Below are 24,883 nucleotides of genomic sequence, written 5' to 3'. Positions count from 1 at the left end.
TATTTGTTGATTGGTTATTTTAATTAGAAAGAAAACGGAAAGGAGTATCTTCATACCATCTCAGAGAATCCATGAACCCTATTGATAAAGGGATTTAAACCAAAGAAAGGGAAGATAATAAGCCCCACAGGTAGGAAGAAAGAGTATGCTAAGGATAACGACCCTCATACTATGAGATTTAGGGTCCCAAGGGATAGAGAAAGTGGATTGAAGAGGATGTGAAAGCAAAGGTGCCTATTCAGCTGCTGATCAGAAAATGACAGATGGAGTCACTGAGAAAGCTGAACAGGCACAGCAGAAGAAGAAAACAATACTATTATTTAAGGTAATGGAGACATTCTTCACAGATCGTTTCTGGAAAAACCAGCTGGCAAGTTTATCCTCTGATTGAGGCGCTGAATACTTTTCAATCAGACCGCAATGAGTTGACCTAATAAAAGTTTTCAGAGCAAAAGTAAAGCAAAATAGAAGACATCATAGGCAGCAAGCATTTTACCTTGGTGCATGTTGCAGTGCCAGGGAGCGATCACATTAGCCATCTTAAGGCAGGATTTCTTTAAGTGTCTAGGGGTATTCTGAGGCCCTTTCAGGTTTTGTAAGGTCAAAACTATTTTTATAGTAATACTAAGATGTTATTTGCCTCTGCCAGTTTTATTCTCTTGTGGATACACAATAAAATTTTCCCAGAGGCGTCATAAAGTGTGATATCACAACAGATTGAATGCAGATTTGTGAAGATAGCTGTCTCCTATTTAATAAAGATACTAAAGAGGTTTCCAAAAATATAATAGAATGCCCTTCCTCTATTTTTTTGGTCTCGTTTGGAAATCTATTCATTTTTACTAAAAAATATTATTTATGTTAGCATATGATGGATATATTACTATTCTCCTAAAAAAATTCGAAATATTTTAAAAATTCCTCAGCTTTAATTTCAAATGTGATAAATATTGATAGATGAAATAAGCATCAACAAAAGTCCTTAGCCTCCTCAATAATTTTTGTTTTTTAAACAAACATTTAAAAAAAACAGATGACCTGTTTTACTTCATTACTTCTTTATCAGAGACATTCACCATCTCCTGGTAATTTATTTACTTATTTTTTAAAGATTTTATTTATTTATTCATGAGAGACACACACAGAGAGAGAGAGAGGCAGAGACAGAAGCAGGCTTCCCACAAGGAGCCCCATGCGGACTCAATCCCGGATTCTGGGATCAGGACCTAAGCTGAAGGCAGATGCTCAACCGTCGAGCCATCCAGGAGTCCCCCCCCCCCCAATAATTTTTTGAAGTATAGAGAGATCCTAGATCCAAAAAGTTTTGGAACTTCTGTCTTTAGAGATATGAGGATATTTTCTCTAAAAACTGCCTATGAATGCTAGAGATTGCACATGATCACCAAGGTCCATTTCTTTTCTCCTTTTGGAAACACAGGAGGAGTCTATACTTCCTCACAACCCTACAACTAAGCAGACCTGTGTGACTAGTTCTAGAATGCATTGTGGGTACATCTAGAATGCAGTGATACCTATTTGTCATTGTCTGTCAGAACATTTGATGACCAACATGAGATTTTTAAGAACTCTGTTTTCCTGCCATTGTGACCATGGAAGGCATGTGTTGACACAAATGTGCCAAATATTAACGCAGCCTGGAATCCTTAGCCAACCTTAGGAGAAGAGCTGCTCTGGAGGACCACCTAGACTGGCAGTAGACCTGGCCTGAGCTAGGAAAACACAATTTATAGTGATAAATCCCTGAAACTTACAGGCTGGTTGCTACTCTTGCATAAACTAGCCTAATCCTGACTTGCACCAACATGGTCAGATAATTTTAGGGGCTCATTACACTGAGAGCTAGGGGAGGGTCCTCATACTATTAGAATAAAAAGTGGTTCAGAATATTTTTTCAAAATTCTCATGTATTATTTTTTTGATGCTTTAGAAGTAATTAAAAAAATGACATCAGGCTGTGTGTATCCGAAGTCCCTAATATAGGTAATATGTAGTTCTTTCTCTTTAGGAACATATGGCCAAATGCCGTCCTTTTATTTTGGGTGCTTTGGGAAATCCAGAGCTCAGATGCAATAATCATTTGCATTTACAGAAATTTTCCTGTATAGTAGCTTACTGAATGATGGTTGTTAAATCATTACTGTGCAGTGTGCACTTTGTTGGGGATAATACAGTGACAAAGACAGTCTTCATTGTCACTATTGAACTTACAGGCAAGAACTTGAGGAAAGGAAAAAGGCAAAGTGTGGATGCCAACTGAGTTGGCACATCTTCCAGAACTTTCCAGGAAGTCCCCATAAGACCTTTGGCTTACATCTTATTGAGCTTTCTTAGCTATGAGGAAGGCAGGAAATCACTGAGTTTTTGGTTAGGCACATTGATGCCCTGAAGAAGAGTGGTGGTTCCTAATAAGGTAGAAGAGCAGATAGGTATTGAGTAGGGAGCCAAGCATGTCTTCTGTACTTATCTTTGGCTTTTTTGAGTATCTCTCCACCCTGATTATACTAAAAACAAGAGTTCTCATGCACTGCCGAGGCATAGAGTCCTCAGTCCCTGGTGCTCCAGAATATCCCTGTGTCCCCCAAAGCCCTGGTTCACAGGGATCTTTCTGCTTGTCATGTTACTTTGGAGGCTGGGACATCTTTGGAAACTGCCCATGGAACCATCTGCACCTATGCACCCCACAGTCATACTCGCCCCTGGACTCTGCTCTGGGAGTCAAGCCCAGGTTCCCTTTGCTCTTGAACCCACAGACTTCTGTTCTCACAGTTTCTTTCTAATGGCGAGGGCATCGGCTTTCCTTCATGTTGTGAACCTAGTCCTTTCGCCTACACCTAAAAGTCCTCTCCATCCTTTGGTAGCCGAAGGGTTTGTGGGCTATTCTTTCTGCTGCATCTCTCCATAAAGCAACATTGTCAGTACCAACTAAGTATTTGAATAGAAGAGAGGGAGAAGAAACTACAAGTTGACATCACAGTATCATTCTACTGCATTGGTGACTGCTTTTCAACATAATGATGAAAGATTTCTGATATGCATATGCCCAGTGTACTGTGGGAAGCCCTAGGAATCGGTTCCAGGGGATCTCAGTGATGAGTTCCTTCAGAAGGGGTTGTCTAAACTGAGAAAGTAGTTTAATCTATCCAGTTGAAAATAAAAGAGGGGGAGGAGAGACCAAGGAAGGGGGAGAATGAAAAATATTTGAGAGAAAGGAAATAGCACGTGTAGAAACAAGGGAAAAATGTATGAAGGAGGGGGATTGTCAGTAATTCATTCAGTCTATGGCTTGAAAGGACAATGTAAAATAGAGAGTGGTGGTGATAGAGAGGGACAAGAGAGGAAAAGTTCATTTGGGCTTTATCCATGAGGAATCTGAGTAGCCCTAAAGATTATACTTTAATAATATCTCTCTGGCTACGGTTTGAAAAAATGGTTTCAAGTGGTGTAAGAATGGAGTTAGGGAGGCCTTTCAGAGATGTGTTGTAATTATTTTGATAAGAGATAATGTCAGGTTGACCTCATGTTATAACAATGGGAAGGAAATAATTGAATGAATTGGAGGGTTATTATGGATAGCGAATAATTGCAGCATTACAAATCAACCTTTGTCTTTGGATCAGCAGTTGAGTGTGTATTGGTGGCATTCTCTGAGACAAAAAAAAAAACAAAAAAACAAACAAACAAACAAACAAAAAACAGGAGGAGGATTACATTCTATGAGGCAACTTCCCTCTCTAAAGTCCCGCCAATTTTCCTGCTCTATATATTTTTGGAGCTTATCAATATGTGTTATATTTTATTTTTCTGAGTTTGTACATTTCCACTGCAATGGAAACGCCATGTGGGAAGACATTTGTGAAGGTTTTGTTCTCTTCTGTATTCCTGACTTCTAGAATAATGCCAAACACATGGTGGCTACTGAATAAATATTGGATAAATGGTTGAGTGATTGACTGCCTAAATGAGTAAGAATGGGTCAATAGTGAAATAAATATTGTTCAGTATTTAGACCTTGTATGTGTGACTTGCCTTTTGACATTCTTTTGGGGATGTCCAGTAGACATTGGAGATACTGTATAAAGCTCAAATCATGAATTGATATAGAAATAGAACTTTGTGAGGACCTCAAAATATAGAAATAGAACTTTGTGAGGACCTCAAAATATAGATGGCCTTTGAAATAATGAGTGAATGAGATGTCTAGCCTGGGATTCAGCTCTTGGTGAAAGAAAATAGCCTATTGATAGATATTCTTCTTTGTAGCTACTTCTATTCCTGATAGAAACTTCCTTTCTTCATCAAGACCACGGAAGACTCCTTTTTGAAGGCATCTTTTCCACACTTCAATCTCTCAATCTCTTCTTCACTAGGAATATAATCCCTTCACTGAGATGTATCAGTTCTTATATTTCATATTATATCTTTCATGTCATTTTCTATCTCATGGCTTAGGTTACTTAGGTACATGAGGACCTTATAAGATTTGGTGACTGATAACTAAGAAGTTGCCAGAAGCAAAGACTACTTATCTTGTACTCTTTCCAGTCTTATATAAATGCTCTTGGAAAATGTTATACTCACCTAAGTATTTTCTGTTTTTTTTTTTTAAATTTTTCCTTTTTACATTTTTTAAATGTCCCACACCTCAATGATTTTTCTCAGGAGAAAAAGTTTAAGATATCAGACAGATATTTCCTTTTTTTTTCTTTTCTCTTTTTAGGTGGAATTAGCCTCTAATTTGCCACTCTTTGAAATAATAGGGAACTTAAAATCTTCCTCATTAGTCAGAAGCAGAATCAAATTTCATGAATCAGTTCTAGAAGGTGGCTCTCTATAGAAGTTGTTTTGGGGGTGACTTAAACTATTTTTTAACTTTATTTTTTAGAGTAAATATGAGAGGAGTCCTCAGATGGGAAAGTACTGATGCTTGTAAAAATGGCCAGAAATGTTATGTGGCTATGGAACTAATGGGGGGCAGGCATCACCAGGCAACAAGGTATACCACGGGAGCCTTAGGAGTCTCAAGACAGATTCATAAGGTGGGGGATAAATTGACTGACTTTAGTGATAGTAAGAAGAAATATTTCCAGATTTTCTATGACAATTAGAATAATTGTTTCCTTCTACCTTCTAGTTAATTGAGAGTGTTTCTATGTAAGAGCTCACAAGAGCTTGAGGGTTGCGTATATGAAAAAGCAAACTGTCTACCTAGTATTATCTTTTCAAGAAATTATGCCAAGTTATGCTGAAATTCCTTAAAAGTCATCCAGCCTCTTATGGTAGACTTCTGTTCACCCAGTATGAGGGATGGCTATTGGTTGTTATAAAATTGTTTGCAGTCGATCTATAAATGACTCTGGAAACATGAATGAAACCATTGAAAACTTGACTTTGCCATGAAAATTGTAACATTTGTGAAGTCAAGGACTGTGCATTATTTTTTAAAATACTATTCATCATATATCATAGCACCTCATCCACATAAATGGGATTAAACAAATATTTACTGATCATCCATTTGTTAATTACACAAGTAATTTGAAATCATGCTTTAATAACATGATTTTTTTAAAAATAGAAGCTCATTATTCAATGTATGCAGAATGTTTGTTTTTAGCTTTTAAATCCCCAACTTGGAAGTCTTATAGGTAAAAATTTGAGGTGCAGAGTACTATACCCGGAAATTTATTAGTAGAGTTTTAAATGGAACCAAGGACTTTATATTCTTAGTCTTTGTATTGGATAATAGAAATGATTCTTAAAGTGTGTGTGTGTGTGTGTGTGTGTGTGTGTGTGTGTTTCCTTGTGGGTAGCATAAGCTCTTGGGGAATCAGTGATTCCTCAACTGTAAAATGAATAGTTTTCTCTTTATCTTGAAAAAACAAAACAAAACCTCTTGGAGATCAGATACTCATTAAGGGAAGGGCTTGAGTGTAAAACATGGATCTACCCATTTGTAGTGCAGCTCCTAGATAGCTGTTTGAAGCTCTAAGCAGAGGTCTCTGTATTCCTCACCTTACCCTCCTTCATCCACAATCATAACAAATTGTGACATAGTTTTAAAAGCTTTTAAAGTAATAATTTAATCTTCTGTCTTTGAAGGAAGAGGTGATGATAAAATAATTATTGTCCATAGAAACACCACCAGCTCTTTATTGAAAATCCAGTAACAAATTGCACATGGAGTCAAATAAACATCATCTATTTCCTTCTAGCTTGAAAGTCTCCGTAAGTTCCAAAGGCAGATTGTTCTTTAACCCACCTTCCAAAAATATGTCTATTTTTTTTTAATCTGTAACACCAATTCTTGGCATTGGTGAATAACATGATTTTAGATTCAAGCCCGTTTCCTACCTCAGGCTTAACATTGAAGTTACAGTTTTAATAAAATGATTCATTTTGGAGAGGTAGGCAGCCAAGCAATCATGTTGGATACTGGCTACTTATTAATAATAAATGTAAAATACCCAGAGAAAATATACATCCTTAAGTTAATCAGACAAGTGGCTCAGGAATGACAACACAAAATCTTTCAGCTGTTCCTTGAAAACACTGGAGCCCCCAAGTTCAGTATTGATTGAAAAAAATCTGTAAGCTCAGGCATGGAATGCACAATGAATCTCTTTGTAGAGTCTACCCAGTGAACGTGTTTTACGTCAATGTATGTGCATGTACAGCACAAGGAATCTCTATCTAGGAAAAGTGTAACTTGTGGTTAAAGGACTTGCTCAAGTGAGCTAAATTACTTTCAAGTACCTGGCTCTCAGTAATGTCGTGTGATTTAATGTTCCTCCTCCTGATCCATTCACTTCTATGTGACAGAAGCTTCCAAGGAAGGTCAGTGGTATATCTAAGAGATTATGACAGCTGAATTATGGTTTCAAACAGGTTTGGCTTTTATACTACCCTAGAAAATGAAATAGCTTTTGATTTATAGTCATTTTACATTAATATGCATTTCTCTCTTGTATTTCACTTGAAATTAGGCAGGCCCGGTTTATACATCCCACATTACTTCTTGAGATGCCTTCCGAATTACATATTTTCAACAAATCATTCTGACTAAGTTGACATCAGGTGCAAACAATGAGGGAATGAGTAAGAGGCTCTGAATTTCCCTGTTGCTGTTAATAGCAACATTAAAGACATCAAGACTTCTGTATGACATGTTAGTCATGGTATATTTCTCTGTTAATGATCTTGTACCCAGCAAAAATTTAAAAAGCACCAGCTTTGAGGTTCTGTGATATCCATCCTGAGGTTTTGGGTTTTTTTTTTAATTATGAAAAATTTGGGAAATAAATTTTCATGGTTTCTGGGTCTTTGATGATAGGAAACTGAATCTCAAGTTTTATAAACATACCAACAGCAGAAGAAAATGCATTTTCTTCTTCCTGATAAGATGTACTATTTCCCCTTCTGGATGGTCTTGTGATTTTTCTTATTATGGCTGACTGGATAGACACTTCACATCCCTCTGCATCCTTTTTCAATCTATTCTGGATGGCTTTCAAGGGCACTTCAATCCAGGCTTTAGAAAGATAGGAAGAATGTCAACTGGTAGTCTACAATCTTAGCACTATGGTTGGCTGCAGCGTTTTGAGCTTCAAGATATGCTACTCTGGATTCTCTTAAGTCTAGGTTTGAGTGTAAAAAGAAATGTATTTTATAACACAGAAACACTAACTTCCATTTGCACTCCATTTACTGCATGGAAGAGTGGACCTAGTATCACTAATTCATTGATTTATTTAACAAATGTTTGTCATCTGCCTGTTGTCTACCAGATGTGTTCAAGAAACTGAGGATACAGAGATGATTACAACAATCTCCATGCCTTGATAGCACTAATTTTCACTAATGAATTAATAATGTTGTTAGTATTATTCATTGAAATCAACTCTGAACACTTGAGTTTCTATTACTTAATGAAATCTCACAATTTCATATCATAAAAGGAAGGGCAAATTAGGAGAGAAAGAATAGTTTTATATATGAATAATAGGGGTTGAAAGGAAGGGAAAAGTTCCGCAGGAGGCAGTGATGAGGCCTTCACTCATGCTTCATCCATCAGGAATGACCTTTCCTTGCTGCAAGGACACTTTTCTTATATTTTAGTTCAGATAGTGACTCATTCCTCAGTAAGCCAAATGCTTCCTGCCTGCCTGATATATTTATCTAAATCATGTGTACTAAAACATCTCTTTATAGTCTTCAGAATGCTCAGTTTGAGGAAACTATTTTAAATACAGAATTATATGTTTTTGCCAAAGAAAGAGACATGGGACCCCATTTAAAAAAAAAGATGACCTATAATAAAATTGCATAAAAATATCCTCACAACCACGTGAAAATACTTAAATACAACTAAGTTCTTTGTCAATAGAAAGTTTGCAGTTACTTTGGAGCATTAGAAGATTTTGCTCTTACAGGGACCACTTAACCAGGAGCTCTGATCCCCACAGCAGGAAGTATTTTTCCTTTAATATTACAGATTTATGCCTGAATGCATGAAGTAGTTTGTGCTGCTAGAGCTGATGATCCTCCTACTATTCTTGTCTTTTCAGCCAAACCTCGTTTAAAGATCAGGTCTATGCAGGCCTGCTTCCAGCTTAATCTGAACTTCTCCATGTATTGCTGTCTGCATCACCATTACTGATTTGCTATTTACTACTGCATTATATGCTTCCCTAAACATTGCTCTGTGCCTACCATGTGTCACGTTTCAATCAACAAGCTATAAGTAAATGAGTAAGAAAAGCTCTTTCACTTTCAAGTTTGCAGGTTAGTACATTTATTCTTAACGATATATGAGCATTAGACTCAACCGAGGACTTTTAAAAAATGTGGATTCTTATTCCTCACCAAGTCTGACTGGAGAATTATATCAGTACCCTAAAAATTGTCTTCGTGTGATTTTATTGCATATCTGCATGTCCCTTGAAAGTGGAAGGGATGGCATTGAAAACAAATAGGTTCTATACAACAAATATCATTGCCTGGGGACGGCATACAGTGTGCTTACAGACGGGAGGGTGCCTAGCTCTGTGTGGGCAGGTCATCTGACTAGGAAATGGTATTTGAGCTTAAAGATGATCAGAATTAGGTAGAGCAGATAGGGAAGGTCAATGTATGCAAAGTGCATAGAGGCATGAAATAACTAATATTATGACAGTTTTCTAGTACATAGGAAAATTCCAAGAGTTGTGGAGTGAATACATAGTTACCTTTACCTATATGCCCAAATTGTTACCATTCTGAAATAGTCTTTAGAAACAAACAAAAAACAACCCACAGCAGAAGAACTAAACCAAACACTAACCAAACAGCAGACTTTTAGCTTTTTCTCAAAGCAGATATCAAGGAAATAAGGCAGTTGATGTGCTAGTTCTACTTTTCTTAATACATAAATAATATGCCTTTTAAAAATTAATGTCCCCCTATCAAAATAATCTTACTGCATTTATGAAACAACAGTCTAGCTAATCTGTACAGTTTTATATAATTCTAAAAGTCTGATTCCGTATGTGTGTGTGTTTTGCTAACAACATAGACTAAACATATGATTTGCTCTATATAAATATATCTATTTTAAGATAATACTTAATGAAAACCTCACTTCCTCCCTGCAATCCCATTTTATTTTTAGATTTTATTTATTTATTCATGAGAGACACAGAGAGAGAGGCAGAGACACAGGCAGAGGGAGAAGCAGGCTCCCTGTCAGGGAGCCCGATGTGGGACTCAATCCTAGGACCCAGATTATGGCCTGAGCCAAAGGCAGACGCTCAACTACTGAGCCACTCAGGTGCCCCTGCATTCCCTATTTGTGAGAATTTATTGGCATATCTCTTTGGGAAATTATTTGATATATTCTAGTTCTGAGATGTGTGTTTGTTCTTTGTGAAGACCTATGGTAATATTGAAGAAGGACAAAGAGACTGTCAATAAAGTCGTTATTTGACACCTGATATATAGCAGTACATTTTCTATTAGAAATTTGAAAATGAGTGGCTCTGGAAAAAAGAGCAAGAGTTAATATTTAAGATGACAATTTTTTTTCTGGACATAAAGGTAAATGTCAAAGGTAGGCAATATATCCGCTTTCATATCAGTTTTTGGAACCATATATTGCTTCTATTCAGGAGCATGCTTTTTGTTCATACTCAATCCCATGTTCTGTATTGAATTGTCTTTGATTTTAATTATGTAACATATGCTATTAGAGCATTGATAATCTCATGAAATAAAGAATTTAGGCTAAAATGTTTCTCAATTACCTTCTAAGACATATGTCTCATAAAACCCTATGTAACATCATTTAGAAATTGTCCTAAAATATCATTTCGGTTCATAAAATTGTTTCAGAATTTTTGGAATTATTCCAACTTGTTAATTGATTTTCTCTGTATAATCTAAGAATGTATTTCTTGAGCGACACACAATATACATAAAAGCAAACAGCCATATTATATTAGATGTGTCTGTATTAAGAAAATTATTAATTCAGGAAATAGAAACATGGTCAGAAGCGCTGAAGTCGGTTTTAGAGTTCTGCTCAGTGTTCAGCATTATTTTATTAGTCATCACATTAAATTGAAACCATTTGAATATGCTTTTGGTAGCTGTTTTCCCTCAAAACAGATAGTGCTTAGGGACTACAGAGAGGTGAAACTTCTGCAACATTACATGTTATTAAGGTTTAACGTTTGTGGTTGTCAGATGAGAACTATTAAATGCAGATTTCTCTCAGGTGTCCATGCAGCCAGGAATGATTTTCAAGCATGTATTAAATCATTTCTGCAGTGATTCCACTTCTTTTCCTTTGGGCTGGACTACCGGCTATCTCTATGTTGGATACATGGTGACTTACCAGACCTATAAATGTGGAGCCTGATCTGTGGCTCTAGAAAGAAAAAATAAAGTGTTGGTCACCTCAGGCACTTAGACTGCTGCTGGTAAGCAAAAGATATTTATAAACACTATCACTTGAGCAGGGTACTTGTCCCAGATTTCCAGTGTATCCTCTGCTGTCTTGATTTAGGGACCTCTGAATAATATATACACTTTCTTATATGTTAACAGGCATATTTGCATTAAAGGATAGCTGCTATTATTATTATTATTATTATTATTATTATTCTCAAAATCAATGCTAAGATTTTTGGCTTGAAGGAGATAGTCTTTAAAATTTTTTCACTGCCCAGCATGAATTTCCATTTTTTAATAATATCCTTATTTTTTTGCGTGAAACATTATCTCTTTCCCATTGTATGTAGTCCAGAAGGGAGAGTTAACCATATGGCACTATTTTATGGCTTACTGAAGCTAGAAGTTCCCCACATCTCAAGACTTGTATACGCTTACAGGGTACATGTGAAACCCAAATTTAGCCAAATAGAGTCCCTCTTCTAGGATTATAAATCTTGAGTAGAATAAAACAGGATAGAAGAAATAGCTAGAACCCATTCATCCCAGCAGTTTTTTTCTTACAGAAAAGCACTTCTAGTCTGGGTTCTTGCTCTGATTCTAAACCCGCTTCTCCACAACTCCATCCACTTGGTAGTGCCCTGATGTTCTTCCAGTAAGTTTCATTTTATTTACATTGATTTAGAATGAGTTTCTGCTGTTTGCAAACACATTAATATAGGACACACCGAAGTTAAGTTGCATAGTCAAATAACACCAGTAACTTGAACAAGGACATTAATAAAGCTTTTAGGCTTCTAGTCCAGACTTTTGTTGGTGTCTGGGGACTATCAATTAACTGCCACCTTTTTTTGAATCTTTTTTAAACTTTGAAAAGTCCTTTTGCTCTTGACCTTCAGAAATGAACAATTCTAATAAAATATTAAAAGATACGGACCTGATTTATTTTAGTAGAATGAAAATGAAAGGGGAGAGGTTTTTTTTTCTTTTGCTTGACAATATCGATGTCTACTTTCCTTTAATTTTAATGCAGAAGCTGTCAGTGTACATTAGAGACGACTCAGTAAATCTTTACAGAGAGGAGACATTGAAAAATATTCTCCTGATTATCCATTTCCCCCTTGAGACCAGAACTACACTACACATGATCTACAATATGCTTCAACCAAAATGGAAAATATAGCTAATTACCATTTTAGTCAAACACACCAGGGATTACAAGAAAACGAAAACAAAAACAAAATGTAAGCAAATAAAGCCTATTTCTAATTATCCAGGGAGAGAAACTTCCATTTGTGCATTATGTTTTCATAGATCTTCCTGTTATCCATCCCCCTCAATCTGTGAATGTGTGTGGGTGTGTGTGTTATCACCTGTTTGCACCTTTTGCTCATCTGCAACAAAAAAGAGGATTCATGGGTAGGATTTTAGCCCACAGTGTTCTAATAAAGGGTAGATGGAAAGCAATCGCTTCTATTGAAATCATGGCCAGTTTTATTCCATTTCACTGATATACATACTTTACACAAATAAACTAGAGAGCTTCTTTAATATTCCAGCAATTTTCACTGTAGTGGAGGGATTTGGTCCTGGTTACAGTGCAGCTGCTTACTTCCTGTATGACCTTGGGTACATCACTGAACCTTTCTCTTCATGCTGCATCATGAAGTGCTTGGATTAAGTGATCTCTAAGGACTTTCTTCCTCTAAAACGAGAAAGGCAGATATGGTTACAAATGATTGTCAACATATGCATCCCCAGGATCGATTTCTTCAGCTGAGGGAAGTCAAATTCTGGTAACTAATCTACTTTTCTGTGGAAAAAAGCCAGCAACAGAGATTGTGTATAATTTGCTGTGTTTCCTCCGTATTAGTTTTAGGCTTAGATAGGGTGTCTCTATGTCATGCAGGGCAATCTTTACTTAAAATATCTAGCTGAAAACTTTCCCAATCTGGGAAGGGAAACAGGCATTCAGATCCAGGAAATAGAGAGATCCCCCCCTAAAATCAATAAAAACCGTTCAACACCTCGACATCTAATAGTGAAGCTTGCAAATTCCAAAGATAAAGAGAAGATCCTTAAAGCAGCAAGAGACAAGAAGTCCCTGACTTTCATGGGGAGGAATATTAGGGTAACAGCAGACCTCTCCACAGAGACCTGGCAGGCCAGAAAGGGCTGGCAGGATATATTCAGGGTCCTAAATGAGAAGAACATGCAACCAAGAATACTTTATCCAGCAAGGCTCTCATTCAAAATGGAAGGAGAGATAAAGAGCTTCCAAGACAGGCAGGAACTGAAAGAATATGTGACCTCCAAACCAGCTCTGCAAGAAATTTTAAGGGGGACTCTTAAAATTCCCCTTTAAGAAGAAGTTCAGTGGAACAATCCACAAAAACAAGGACTAAATAGATATCATGATGACACTAAACTCATATCTGTCAATAGTAACTCTGAACGTGAATGGGCTTAATGACCCCATCAAAAGGCGCAGGGTTTCAGACTGGATAAAAAAAAACAGGACCCATCTATTTGCTGTCTACAAGAGACTCATTTTAGACAGAAAGACACCTACAACCTGAAAATAAAAGGTTGGAGAACCATTTACCATTCAAATGGTTCTCAAAATATATCCTAAAAACTATAGAACACTTCTGAAAGAAATTGAGGAAGACACAAAGAGATGGAAAAATATTCCACGCTCATGGATTGGCAGAATTAATATTGTTAAAATGTCAATGTTACCCAGGGCAATTTACACGTATAATGCAATCCCTATCAAAATACCATGGACTTTCTTCAGAGACTTAGAACAAGTTATTTTAAGATTTGTGTGGAATCAGAAAAGACCCCGAACAGCCAGGGGAATTTTAAAAAAGAAAACCATAGCTGGGGGCATCACAATACTAGATTTCAGATTGTACTACAAAGCTGTGTTCATCAAGACAGTGTGGTGCTGGCACAAAAACGGACATATAGATCAATGGAACAGAATAGAGAACCCAGAAGTGGACCCTGAACTTTATGGTCAACTGTTATACGATAAAGGAGGAAAGACGATCCACTGGAAGAAAGACAGTCTCTTCAATAAATGGTGCTGGGAAAATTGGACATCCACATGCAGAAGAATGAAACTGGACCACTCTCTTGCACCATACACAAAGATAAACTCAAAATAGATGAAAGATCTAAATGTGAGACAAGATTCCATCAAAATCCCAGAGGAGAACTCAGGCAACACCCTTTTTGAACTTGGCCACAGTAACCGGAGAAGGACAAACAGTGTATGTTCTCATTCATTCGGGGAATATGAATAATAGTGAAAGGGAATATAAGGGAAGGGAGAAGAAATGTGTGAGAAATATCAGAAAGGGAGACAAAACATAAAGACTTCTAACTCTGGGAAATGAACTAGGGGTGGTGGAGGGGGAGGAGGGTGGGGGGTGGGGGTGAATGGGTGGCGGGCACTGAGGGGGACACTTGACGGGATGAGCACTGGGTGTTATTCTGTATGTTGGTAAATTGAACACCAATAAAAATTAATTTATATAAAAACAAAAAAAAAAATCTCATGAACAGGATGACTCATCTGGTTTAAAATTAAATGGTAGTGGCCAAAACATGGTATTTGAATCAGATCCTCTGAGTTTTAGGATGAAATTGGAGGCTTAGTGCTCGCTATTGCTTTTGAGTGGTTTACTAGCTTGAATATAAGACCTTTGTGCTCTGTGTGAGGAAAGTATTTTACAATGTAGAGTGACCTCGTGGTTTATCTCTAAAAAATTCTTTTCTATATATATAAGAATAAGTTTAATTTGACAAACATTTATTGAGTACCGGGGATGGCTGTGGAAGATAATGGTACAAAATAAAGTGATAGCTGTAGTATGCAATAGGAGGCTGCACCAGCCCGCTTGCCGAATATGCCTTTCCAGTCTCCAGCTCCTTTTTTTCACTCTACCCATACATTAATTTCAAGGTGACTTTCATACCTTGATTTTTCCGTTTTCCATCAGTTTTCTATTTCTCTATCCCAGCCTCATTTTCTTCTGCATTTTATCCTGAAACTGTGCACCTCATTTTCATCTCCTTTCTCCAGTAGCCTCAGCAGCTCTGTCTCCCTCTGTTTCTCACTGCTTGCACGTTGAAACCTAGTCGTCAACCTGGATTATCTGTTTAACCATGTTTGGACAACCGACCACCACTAGAGGAAATCACATAGCTGTGGCTTATCATGAATGCTTTTGTCTCTCACTTAGCTTCTCTTTATTCTTAAAGATCTAATTGTTCACACTCTCGTGTGAAATCTTCAAATTGTTCTTTATTCCATTTTAAGATAGAATTTAAACAATCTTGGGTACAAACAAACAAACAAATATGTATTTGTCTTGTTCTGTCCTTCCCATGTCTTTCCTTCCAGGCAGCCCCTTTTTGGACCATACCCTAACGCATGCTTTTTGAATTTTCTGTGTCTCTGCGCTATAGTCCCTTAATGCTTCCTTTCTGGCTTTAGGAATCACTGTAGATGTAATTTTGCAAAAGCATTTTGATGGTCCCCAGCAATCGACTCCCAACCACACCTACTGAATTCTTTTGTGCTGCCCTTCTCACACCTTGTTTTTATCTGAGAGTATATCACTGATGATGCAGTATCTCAGTATATTTTAATAGTTTGATAACTTTCTGTTTGTTTGTGAAAATGTGAGACCTTTGAGGACAGGACCTGTATCTTTTCCTGAGTGTCTAGCATCTTGTATGTGCCTCTAAAATATAGCTAATACAAAATAAAAGGCTGATCAATGAATTAACTCTAGTGGCTTCCAAAGTCCAATGAGTTCTATAAAAATACTTTACAAATTTGTAAGGTGAGTGTGATTTTAAAGGTGGGTGAGAGACTGGTCATTCATGGACCTAGAGCTCTGTTTTTAACTACTGTCCACCATAAATTTATAAATGACACAAACCTTCTCTAATCTCACGTTAGATAGCATGTATTTATATCAGAATGATGTGAACAAGTTTGCTGATGATTAATGAGTTCGGTGGGAAAAAAATGTGCCTTGCAATGTCAGGATAATATAATTTCTTTGTTGGGACAGGTCGTCAAGTTTCCCACAGAAGTAGCTTATTTATTCTTAGTCTTTTCAGACTCGAATGGCTTATTCAAGTTAACTCCTGAATCTGCTTTCTGCCAATGGTCACAAGTCATAAAAAACTGTTCCACAAAACTCCTTCAGTTTTTCAATATTGACTTTCCTGTCCACTAACTTTATTCTGTTTCTTGATTGATCTGAGTTGCCCTTTGGATTCAGTACAGTTTTCTTGCTACAAACTTGGACAATAAATATTGTGGTTCTAAATCCCAGTTACATAGCCTGAGGCTTCTTTTGGTGTAACCCTTCCTTGGTTAATCTAGGCCAGTGTTTCCCACTATGGCTGTATACTATAAATATCTGGAGTTTAAAAAACACAGATTAGCAGTTTCCAGGCCAGACCAATTAGAGAAATCCCTGGATATAGAGTTCAAGCGTGGGCATTTTTTAAAAAGTCAAACATGAGTATTATTGACAGAGACCCAGTGGCCTAACACAGTGACACTTTTGTATTTTAAAAGCAGAAAAAAAAGCCACAATCCTCTGTTCTTTGGAATAGGGAGCTGAGAAGAGTCTGTAACTCAGTACGGAAGTATAGTTTTCGATCAAGGCGATGTTTTACTAAAAATATTCACAGATAAGTAGGGAAAAGGAAGTTTTAGAATGGTACCATAAATAATTCACAAAAATTACAAGATCTTTGATTCAATTTAAGTGTGTTCCTAGAAAAACCAAGTTGATAAAATCTCATCTAAAAACTTTTGATGTGGAAACAAACATATAATGATACATGAACTTTTATTTTTTTCTCCTGATTCCATTGAGTAGAGGATATGTCTAAGATTTTTAGTTTCCAGAGGTTCAATTCATTTTTCTTTCCATTCAAACGTCAAGTTTCCTCTAATTGAAATTCAATCTAGTAGTAGTAGTAGTAGTAGTAGTAGTAGTAGTAGTAGTAGTAGTAGTAGTACCAAACTGTAAAAAGCTATTTAGGAACATAAACTCATTGGTTTCCATTAATGGCATTAGTACAATAAAAGTTTGTCTCCAGCATTTTTGTTTCTGGAGAGCTCTAAAAGCTGAAAAGCTTAATCTCTGAACACATTGTTTTTATTTGCAGGACAAAAATGAAATAGGTTTACTTTGAAATTAGAAATTGCTAATCCTATTTCCTAGAGTTGTTAACAGTGAGTCACTGTTTACAATTGGATTATCCACTGAACCAAGGGCCACATACCATGTGTGATGGAAATTGAAAAAGCCTGTATGACTAGCTGCCATTGATTTGATGTTACTGCTCTCAATGGTAAATGTGGCATCTCTTTAACACTATACTCTATAGCTCTAGTAAAGTGCACTTTCACGATTAGAAGCACATGAAAGTAAGTCCTTGGTGAGGAGAAAATTTTAAATACATACATTATAATATTAAGGAGACTGACTTAACTTTTGGCTGCCCCAAAATAATAATTATTTTTTTCAGGAAAGCATTTTATAAAAATATGCAGGTGTTATCAAAGTCATCATGTCTTTCTGGGAGATAACTTTTTTTTTTCATGTTGTTTCCATTACTGGATAACATGGATGAACATCATCTCCTGGTCCTCATGTTAGGATGGAGAGGTTATCTTCAGTCTTTTTATGTAACAGTATATTACTCAGGGTACTGCAGAGAAGTGGAGGGTGTGTGTGTGTGTGTGTGTGTGTGTGTGTGTGTGTGTGTGTGTAAGTAATGGCATGAGTACAATAAGAAATTCATTTCCAACATTTTAGTTTGTATATTTTTTCATCAGTATCTATCTATATCTCTCACTATTTATCCATGTATCAGGAGATTTATTATAAGGAAGTGAGGAATGGGCTCATACAATTGCAGAAGCTGGCAAGTCCCAAGATCTGTAGGGTAACACAGAAAGTAGAGACCCGGGAGAGCTGATGATGGTATAGTTCGAGTCCAAAGGCCAGCAGAGTCAAGATCTAGGAAGAGTCGATATTTTAGTTCAGGTCTGAAGGCAGGAAAAAAGCTATCTTCAAAATTTTTCCTTTACCTATCATTTGTAATTGAGTTCTCTCTCTGTCTACAAACACACATTTGAAATACAACCTTTTTTACTACTTTGTTTTACTTAAATATTGGCAATAATAGAGCATTCATATGGTGTGTGTGTGTGTGTGTGTGTGTGTGTGTGTGTGTGTGTGTGTAAAAATTTGGGGATGGGGTGGGATCCACTGCAACCTTTAATTCCAAGCACAGCCCGCCCTTCCCAGCATTATCATACACATAGTAGAAAGGGATGCCAGTGTCTGGGCAAGAACAAAACTGAGACCCAGATATTCCTGTATTTGTAAATAATAAATAAATAAATAAATAAATAAATAAATATAATAAATAAATATGAAATGTGTATATATATGAAATGTATATATATAAATGTATATATATATATATGAAATGTCAAATTATATTCACATATATATTTTGTAGAGAATGAAACAATGACAGTGTGATTTAGGTTGGGCAGAGAGATAGGTGAGGAAAACAAGGGGGAAGTGCTCCAATAAATTGCCATTCTTTAAAGAGTATGTTGGAGGACGCATGTATATGAGTGGGGCTTGGTAGCCAAGATGCTGAGAAATGTCCTTGTAACCGTTTCTCTTAATCTCCTCCAAAGAAGTGTGAAGGTTTGGGTTCTGCCCAGGACCTGAGTTGGTTCTAGAATGTAGAGTTCAAGTTGACTTGGCCTTGAGTCTGATGGTAGTCTGGGGTTTTGTATAGACGACATCTCCAACTTAAACCAAGGCTTCTGAGGAAGTCAGTACTGGAGCAAGAGACTTCCATTCTTGAGGGTGGCAAGTAAAGGAGGGTAAACTAGAGATCAGGGCAGCCTCCCTGCTAGAGATCTCCTTGAGCTGGAGCCTCCTTCTGCTGGAGTCAGAAGAGTAGAAGCCCAGGTGTAGGGCAAGCTATAAAAGTGGAGATGAGGATAAGAGCTTGGCACACAGGGTCTTGGAGTTTCTTTGCCTGCCTGGCTGCTTCTCACACTCACCAATCAGGGCCAAGGGTTCTACTCACCTAATGGTCAACAAACCTGACAGGACTGACCACTAGGAGCCATGTTCATTTTTTTCTTAATTGCTCCTCTTCTTGTGTGGGTGTGGGCAAAACCATAACTTTGTGCCCAGACTGGGTTTGCCTTTTGCATTGAGTGCCAGGGATGAGAAAGAGCACCCCTACCCCCTCATTATGGGGGAGAAAGTCCATGTCTCACAACCCCAGGGCTGCAAAGTTCTTGGCCGCCTCTCCACTTGAGGAATGGAGCCAAATCCAGCTCTGTCCCACCTCCCTGCTCCCCGAGAGATGATCACTCCCTGCTCACTATAGGAAAAGGAAGCCTTGGGATCAGTGATCCCAGCTCCAGAGCCCTGAAGCAGTGAGGATGAGCACCAGTCATGGAGAGTGATGGTGGGGACAAGCAGAAAAGATAATACTTTATCTTGAGTTTGTTCTGCTTTAACAGAGCCAGTTTTGTTAAATTATTCAGGAGATATGGAAAATACCTCTGATAAATCCTCACTTGACAGACACATCTCAAACCTCATCTCATCCACATCTGGAGGAAACTCGGTTTACCTTTAATTGGTTGCTACCAGCATTTCATAATGACAGATCTACAGGCCTGGCCTTCCAATCTCACTCCCCATGGGCTGAAGTCTGTGGACTGTAGCTAGCTCAGCGTGGTCTTGCCTCAGTCAGGGAGAGAACACTTAGGTGACCTAGAATGCAGGGAGGTTTCAAAGGGTGTCTGATCCAGTAGGGACTGAGTTTTCCTCATGTAGGCGATGACTCTTTCATCTCTTTCTTGAAGATTATCTTTCCTACGTTAGAAAGTCTCCTTACCGAGTTCCTTTTTCTGACTCTTCCTGGGAGTTTTCATCTCTTTTCTGGATTTATCCTCTTCTTCTGCCTTTTTCTGTGCTCCTTCTGCTTCTGTCTTTCTGTCTCTGCAATGACCAGTGACAGAGGGCATGACCAATAATCAGTTTCAATCTTGGTGGGTGGGTCGAAGTCAGGGACTAGGTTATGGGGAACTTGGATGACTTGATGATAAGATCCTCAATGAAAGGCTTGCTCTGAGAGCTGCCTTCCATGGATTCTCTCTGCTTGTGGATGCATGGCTATTTGTACATGTTAGAATCTGAGTAGGATGATGGTGGAAATGGGTCAGGGTGTTCTGGGAGGTCCCAGTGATTCTTGAGGTGAAGCATGGGAGATGGTTCCAGAGGTCCAGCTCTCTGCCCACACCTCTGGGGATGTTGGGAAGATGCAGATTTGGGTGACAGCGAGATCTTGGCTTCTGAGTACTGAGTAGTACTTCTGAGTAGTAATTCCCTATGTTCCAGGAGGGAATTAGGGATAGTGATGCTTGTAGATCATGATGAGGTCAGGCTATCCCATGTCCAGGATAGTTTGTCCTTGGGGGTGGCAGCCAAGTCCTCGTAGCCCAACACCTTGATGTCCGTGGCATTTGTGTGCAATTTTTCTAACTGACATTAGAATAAATACACAACTAATAAAATAGTTGTAAAAGTTCATCTGTGCATTATATAAAATAAGCCAGGTTACCACCAGTGGTTTGTGATGAAGTTTGTGAAAGTTATTGTTGAAGGACTATAATACCAAACATAACTTGAAAAGTTTAAAGTAACTGTTTTTTTTAAATATAAATGTTTAATTTTATGTAAATGCCTAAAAGTAGGCTATATGTGGCATTTTGGTAAATTAGATGTAAGAACAATGGGCAACAAATTTGATTGCATGATAATTAACTTTGTTATATAGATAATTTAGGCCTACATATATGACATGGATGTATTCATAGTTTAATATCATATATAATATACATGATGCTAATGTATTATGTGAGCTAGAAAACATTTACCAAAATTAAACATTTTAACAGATGATATATAAATAATGAATTGAAAGAAACATGTAAACGATTTTCTCTACAACTCAGTAGTCTTGAACTACTCAGGATTGGGTCAAATCTGAATCAACATCAAAATTTGACTGTTTCAATGAACTGATGATTTTCTATTTTTGAAGGCTCTCCATTTTTTTTTTTGTCTTGATCTCTTGAGGTGCAGTGGTTTATTTTATTATCTCCCCTCCACAATTTCTAATTATTTGAATACTTTTATTTTAGTTGTGCCATGGTGGTTGCAGAACAAAAAATAATAGATTAGGAAATCAGGAGAACAACTGCTGCAGAGCCAATACAAGCAGATTTAGCCTGTACTAATTAGTGGTTTTCAAGAATGTTAAACATAGATGTATTTTCCTGGGAAAGCTTCAGCTACAAACAGAACAAAACATAGGTAGCTGAATTGGCAAAGAGGGACTTTGTAGACTGCCGACTCAGGGTTACATCACTTCACAGTTGTTTACTATGAACTTAAGGGCAAACAGGACTCCTTCAGTTTTTGCTTATAAAAGCAAAGGGAAAACCTTCTATTTTAAGTAGGATGTGGCTTGTAGAAGCATCTTATTAAAATGACATTCTCCCTGTGGGCATATGTATTAAGAACCAGTTCACCCAGCCTAAAATCAATTACTTCTGCCTATGGCAAAGAAAGTCGGAGTTAAACATAATTCTCAGAGGTAGTTAGCATTCCATTGAAGGTGATTGCTTCCATCCAAGAGAGGAGTTTGCCCAATTTAATCAATTCTCTGAGTGTTAAAACTTAGATAATCAACAACTTAAATTATAAACAGTGCAATTATTAAGTATAACAATTAAGACACTGTGTTTTAACTAGATAATTCACAGGGTAATCAATGGTTAGCCAGAGAGTTCTAGTTGCTTAATACTTATTTGAACTCTTACTCAGAAATGAATACAGAACATTTTTGCCTATTAACTCATTCCCATGAGTGTAGACTTGCCCTCCTCTCTTGTTTTGCACATTGCAATCAGAGTTTTCTTTCCAAAGGAAAATTTTAGGTTGCTCTTTGCTTAAAATAGCCATTTTACTCTTCTGTGCTCTTTTGGTAGAATTCAAACACATTTACCGGCTTAGTGGGTGCCTCATAATCACCCTATTTGCTTCTTTAACCTCATTTTTTTATCTCTATACCTCCCTCCTTTCTTTGACTTAAATTCTATGCTCTGGTCATTCCGGATTTTTTTTTTTTATTTCTCCAGACATGATATAATCTTTCAATTTCTGGACATTAATATAAGCTTTTGCCTCTACCAGAGACTTTCTTTCTTCTGCTTTTTGCCTAATTTATTTCATCATTTAGATTTCAGCATAGATACTAATTCCACTGGACATCTTTCCCTAACTGGCTGAGATGGAATTGATATTCTTTCTGCACAGTCCCATTGTGTTCTGTTTTACACCTCTCCTTGGTCTCTCCATGCTGAACTTGCTGGTTTATTTAATCCTGTGCCTCTTCTTCACCCTGTTGTATTCATATAGGCTGAGCATTAAACAGGTAGTAGTTGCTCAAAAAAATGTTTATTGATTGAATGATTACATGATAAACTTCTAGTTAATGTAAAGGAGCCTCCCCGCCATCGCAGCTTTTCCTCCTTACTTCTTGGACTGTCCGTGAGTGGAGAGATCCAGAGGAGGTGAGGTGGTGGCTGAATTCCTGAGAATGCAACTGCAGAAAAACAGGATTAACATTCAGAGAACTGCTACCCATGGCAGAACCATCTATTTATATAGAGTGTACCATGAGTGTGTATAGAATGGAGTAGCTTGATGCCAGAGGGATCACTCTGGGGCTGTCCTTCTACAGAGAAGAGCCATCTCAGGAGTCCCACGCTCTCCTGCAGGAACTGTCTGCCTTCATAGACTCTAAAGAACAAGACTCTGTGACCTTCAAAGATGAAGCTGTATACTTAACCCAGGAAAAGTGGACCCTGATGGATAGGTCCCAGAGAAAGCTGTACATTGATGTAATGCTGAGAGAATATCACTCATCTGTCTCCGTAGGCTGTCAGTTTTTCCAGTCAGATATGATTGCCACAGTGGGAGCAAGGAGGGGAGCTGTGGAAGGAAGAGAGAGGACTGGCCCAAGGCTTCTTCCAGTTATTTCAGGCTTGGAAAACAGCTATCAAAAACAAGAAATAATATCTGTTTAAGAGGTATAATATGGAGGGAAGCTCATTGGGTTCTAGGACCCCTTTGCACCTAACTACAAGACAATAAAGAATGTTTTTACTCACTACAGATAGAAATGTATCTATAAGAAACTACTGTCTCTTTTTCACGTTAGAGTTATGTTGTGTTTTCATCTAAAAAAACACAATTGATACATGTTTTATTAGAAAGTTAAACAGAGAGAAATGTAAAAAAGTGAAATGGAGTTTTCTTTTCAGTCATAGAAATGACCTATATAGACACCAGAAAATTCATATGGAAGGCAGAATTCTATAATATCAGTAAAGAATGTGAGAAACTATTTAATCCTAGAAGAAAGCTTTGCATACACCAGAGAATTCACACGGGAGAGAAATGGTTATAAATGTAATGAATGTGGAAAACACTTCAGTCTCAGAAAATAAGGCTTTTATATAGAAGAATTCACTCACGGGAGAGAAATCCATTTGAAAATAATCAATTGGAATTAATATTTCAGATATTTTCTCATCTTTAACTTAGAAAAGCATAACTCATTCTGGAGAGAAGCCTTATGAATCTCATCTGTGTGGAAAAGCCTTTGTTGAGCTCTTCAACAAGACATGAACTCACATCTTAAATAGAAAACCATATATTTTTTGTAGTGGAATATAGGTAAATTTGTATAAAAAACCTTTGTTAGTAAGTCTTTAAAAACAACATGAGAGAACCACACTGGAGAGAAAACCATCTATAAAAATGTCTCTATGTGGAAAAAAAGCCTTTGTTACAAGCTTTTTCTTCGAGAACATGAGAGAACATACACTGGAGAGAAACCATATATGTAATGTCCTCTATGTGGAAAAGCCTTTGTTACAAGCTCTTGTCTTTGAGAACATGAGAGAACTCACACTGGAGAGAAACCATATAAATGTCCAAATAATATGTGGAAAATGCTAGAGTAAAAGGCTCTTCCTTATGCAAAATGAGAGAACCAACACTGGAGAGAAAATGTATAAAATGTCCTCTATGTGGGAAAGCCTTTGTTACAAGTTCTTGCCTTTTTAGAACATGAAGAGAACTCAGACTCTTGGTTTATAAATGTCCTCTATGGCTTAGGTCATGATCTCATGAACCCATGAGGTGAGATCAAGCCCTGCATTGGGCTCCATGCTGAGCTAAATGCCTTTGAACAGATTCTCTCCTTTCCCCCACAGCCCAAACCCATTTGCTTGCATGAACTCTCTCTGGGGGAAATTCTCTGGCCAAATTTATTTTGGAATTGCTTTTTTCTAATTTATCATTACAGAACATGAAAAAACTTCATTTGGAGGAACCTTATATTTATAATAAAAGAGGAAGAGACATTAGATGATCTCCGGATGTGTAGATGTCAGAAGGTATATTCACTAATGAATAATATAACCTCCCTTTGGGGGAAATTACACAATTACAGATGGTGGTCACTCTAGCAGAATAGCAAAATATTAATGCTGGAAGCTTATTCATTGTAATATGCATGCATGTAAAAGATATTAGTGTAAATGTGAAGTTTCACACTCTGTAGAATAGAGAATGAATGGAAGTCTCAGTGTGAGCTTTAGAATTAGTCAATGCAATGGAACACTTAAATGATTGCTTAAATCAGATGAAAGGTAGTCATTGCATCAGAAATTCCCAACTAATATTTTCTCAAAATTTATTATTGTGAA

General features: G+C 37.3%; 1 pseudogene; it reads right to left on the bottom strand.

Annotated features, from left to right (window-relative positions):
- Nucleotides 1-19,399: 19,399 nt before the first annotated feature.
- LOC129506147 (dematin-like) overlaps nucleotides 19,400-24,883 on the bottom strand; it is a 39,518-nt pseudogene continuing 34,034 nt past the window's right edge.

Source organism: Nyctereutes procyonoides, unplaced genomic scaffold, assembly GCF_905146905.1.
Source record: "Nyctereutes procyonoides isolate TBG_1078 unplaced genomic scaffold, NYPRO_anot_genome, whole genome shotgun sequence".
Taxonomy (NCBI): Eukaryota; Metazoa; Chordata; class Mammalia; order Carnivora; family Canidae; genus Nyctereutes; species Nyctereutes procyonoides.
Note: the sequence above shows the minus strand (reverse complement) of the source record. Positions and strands in the feature narration are given on the sequence as shown.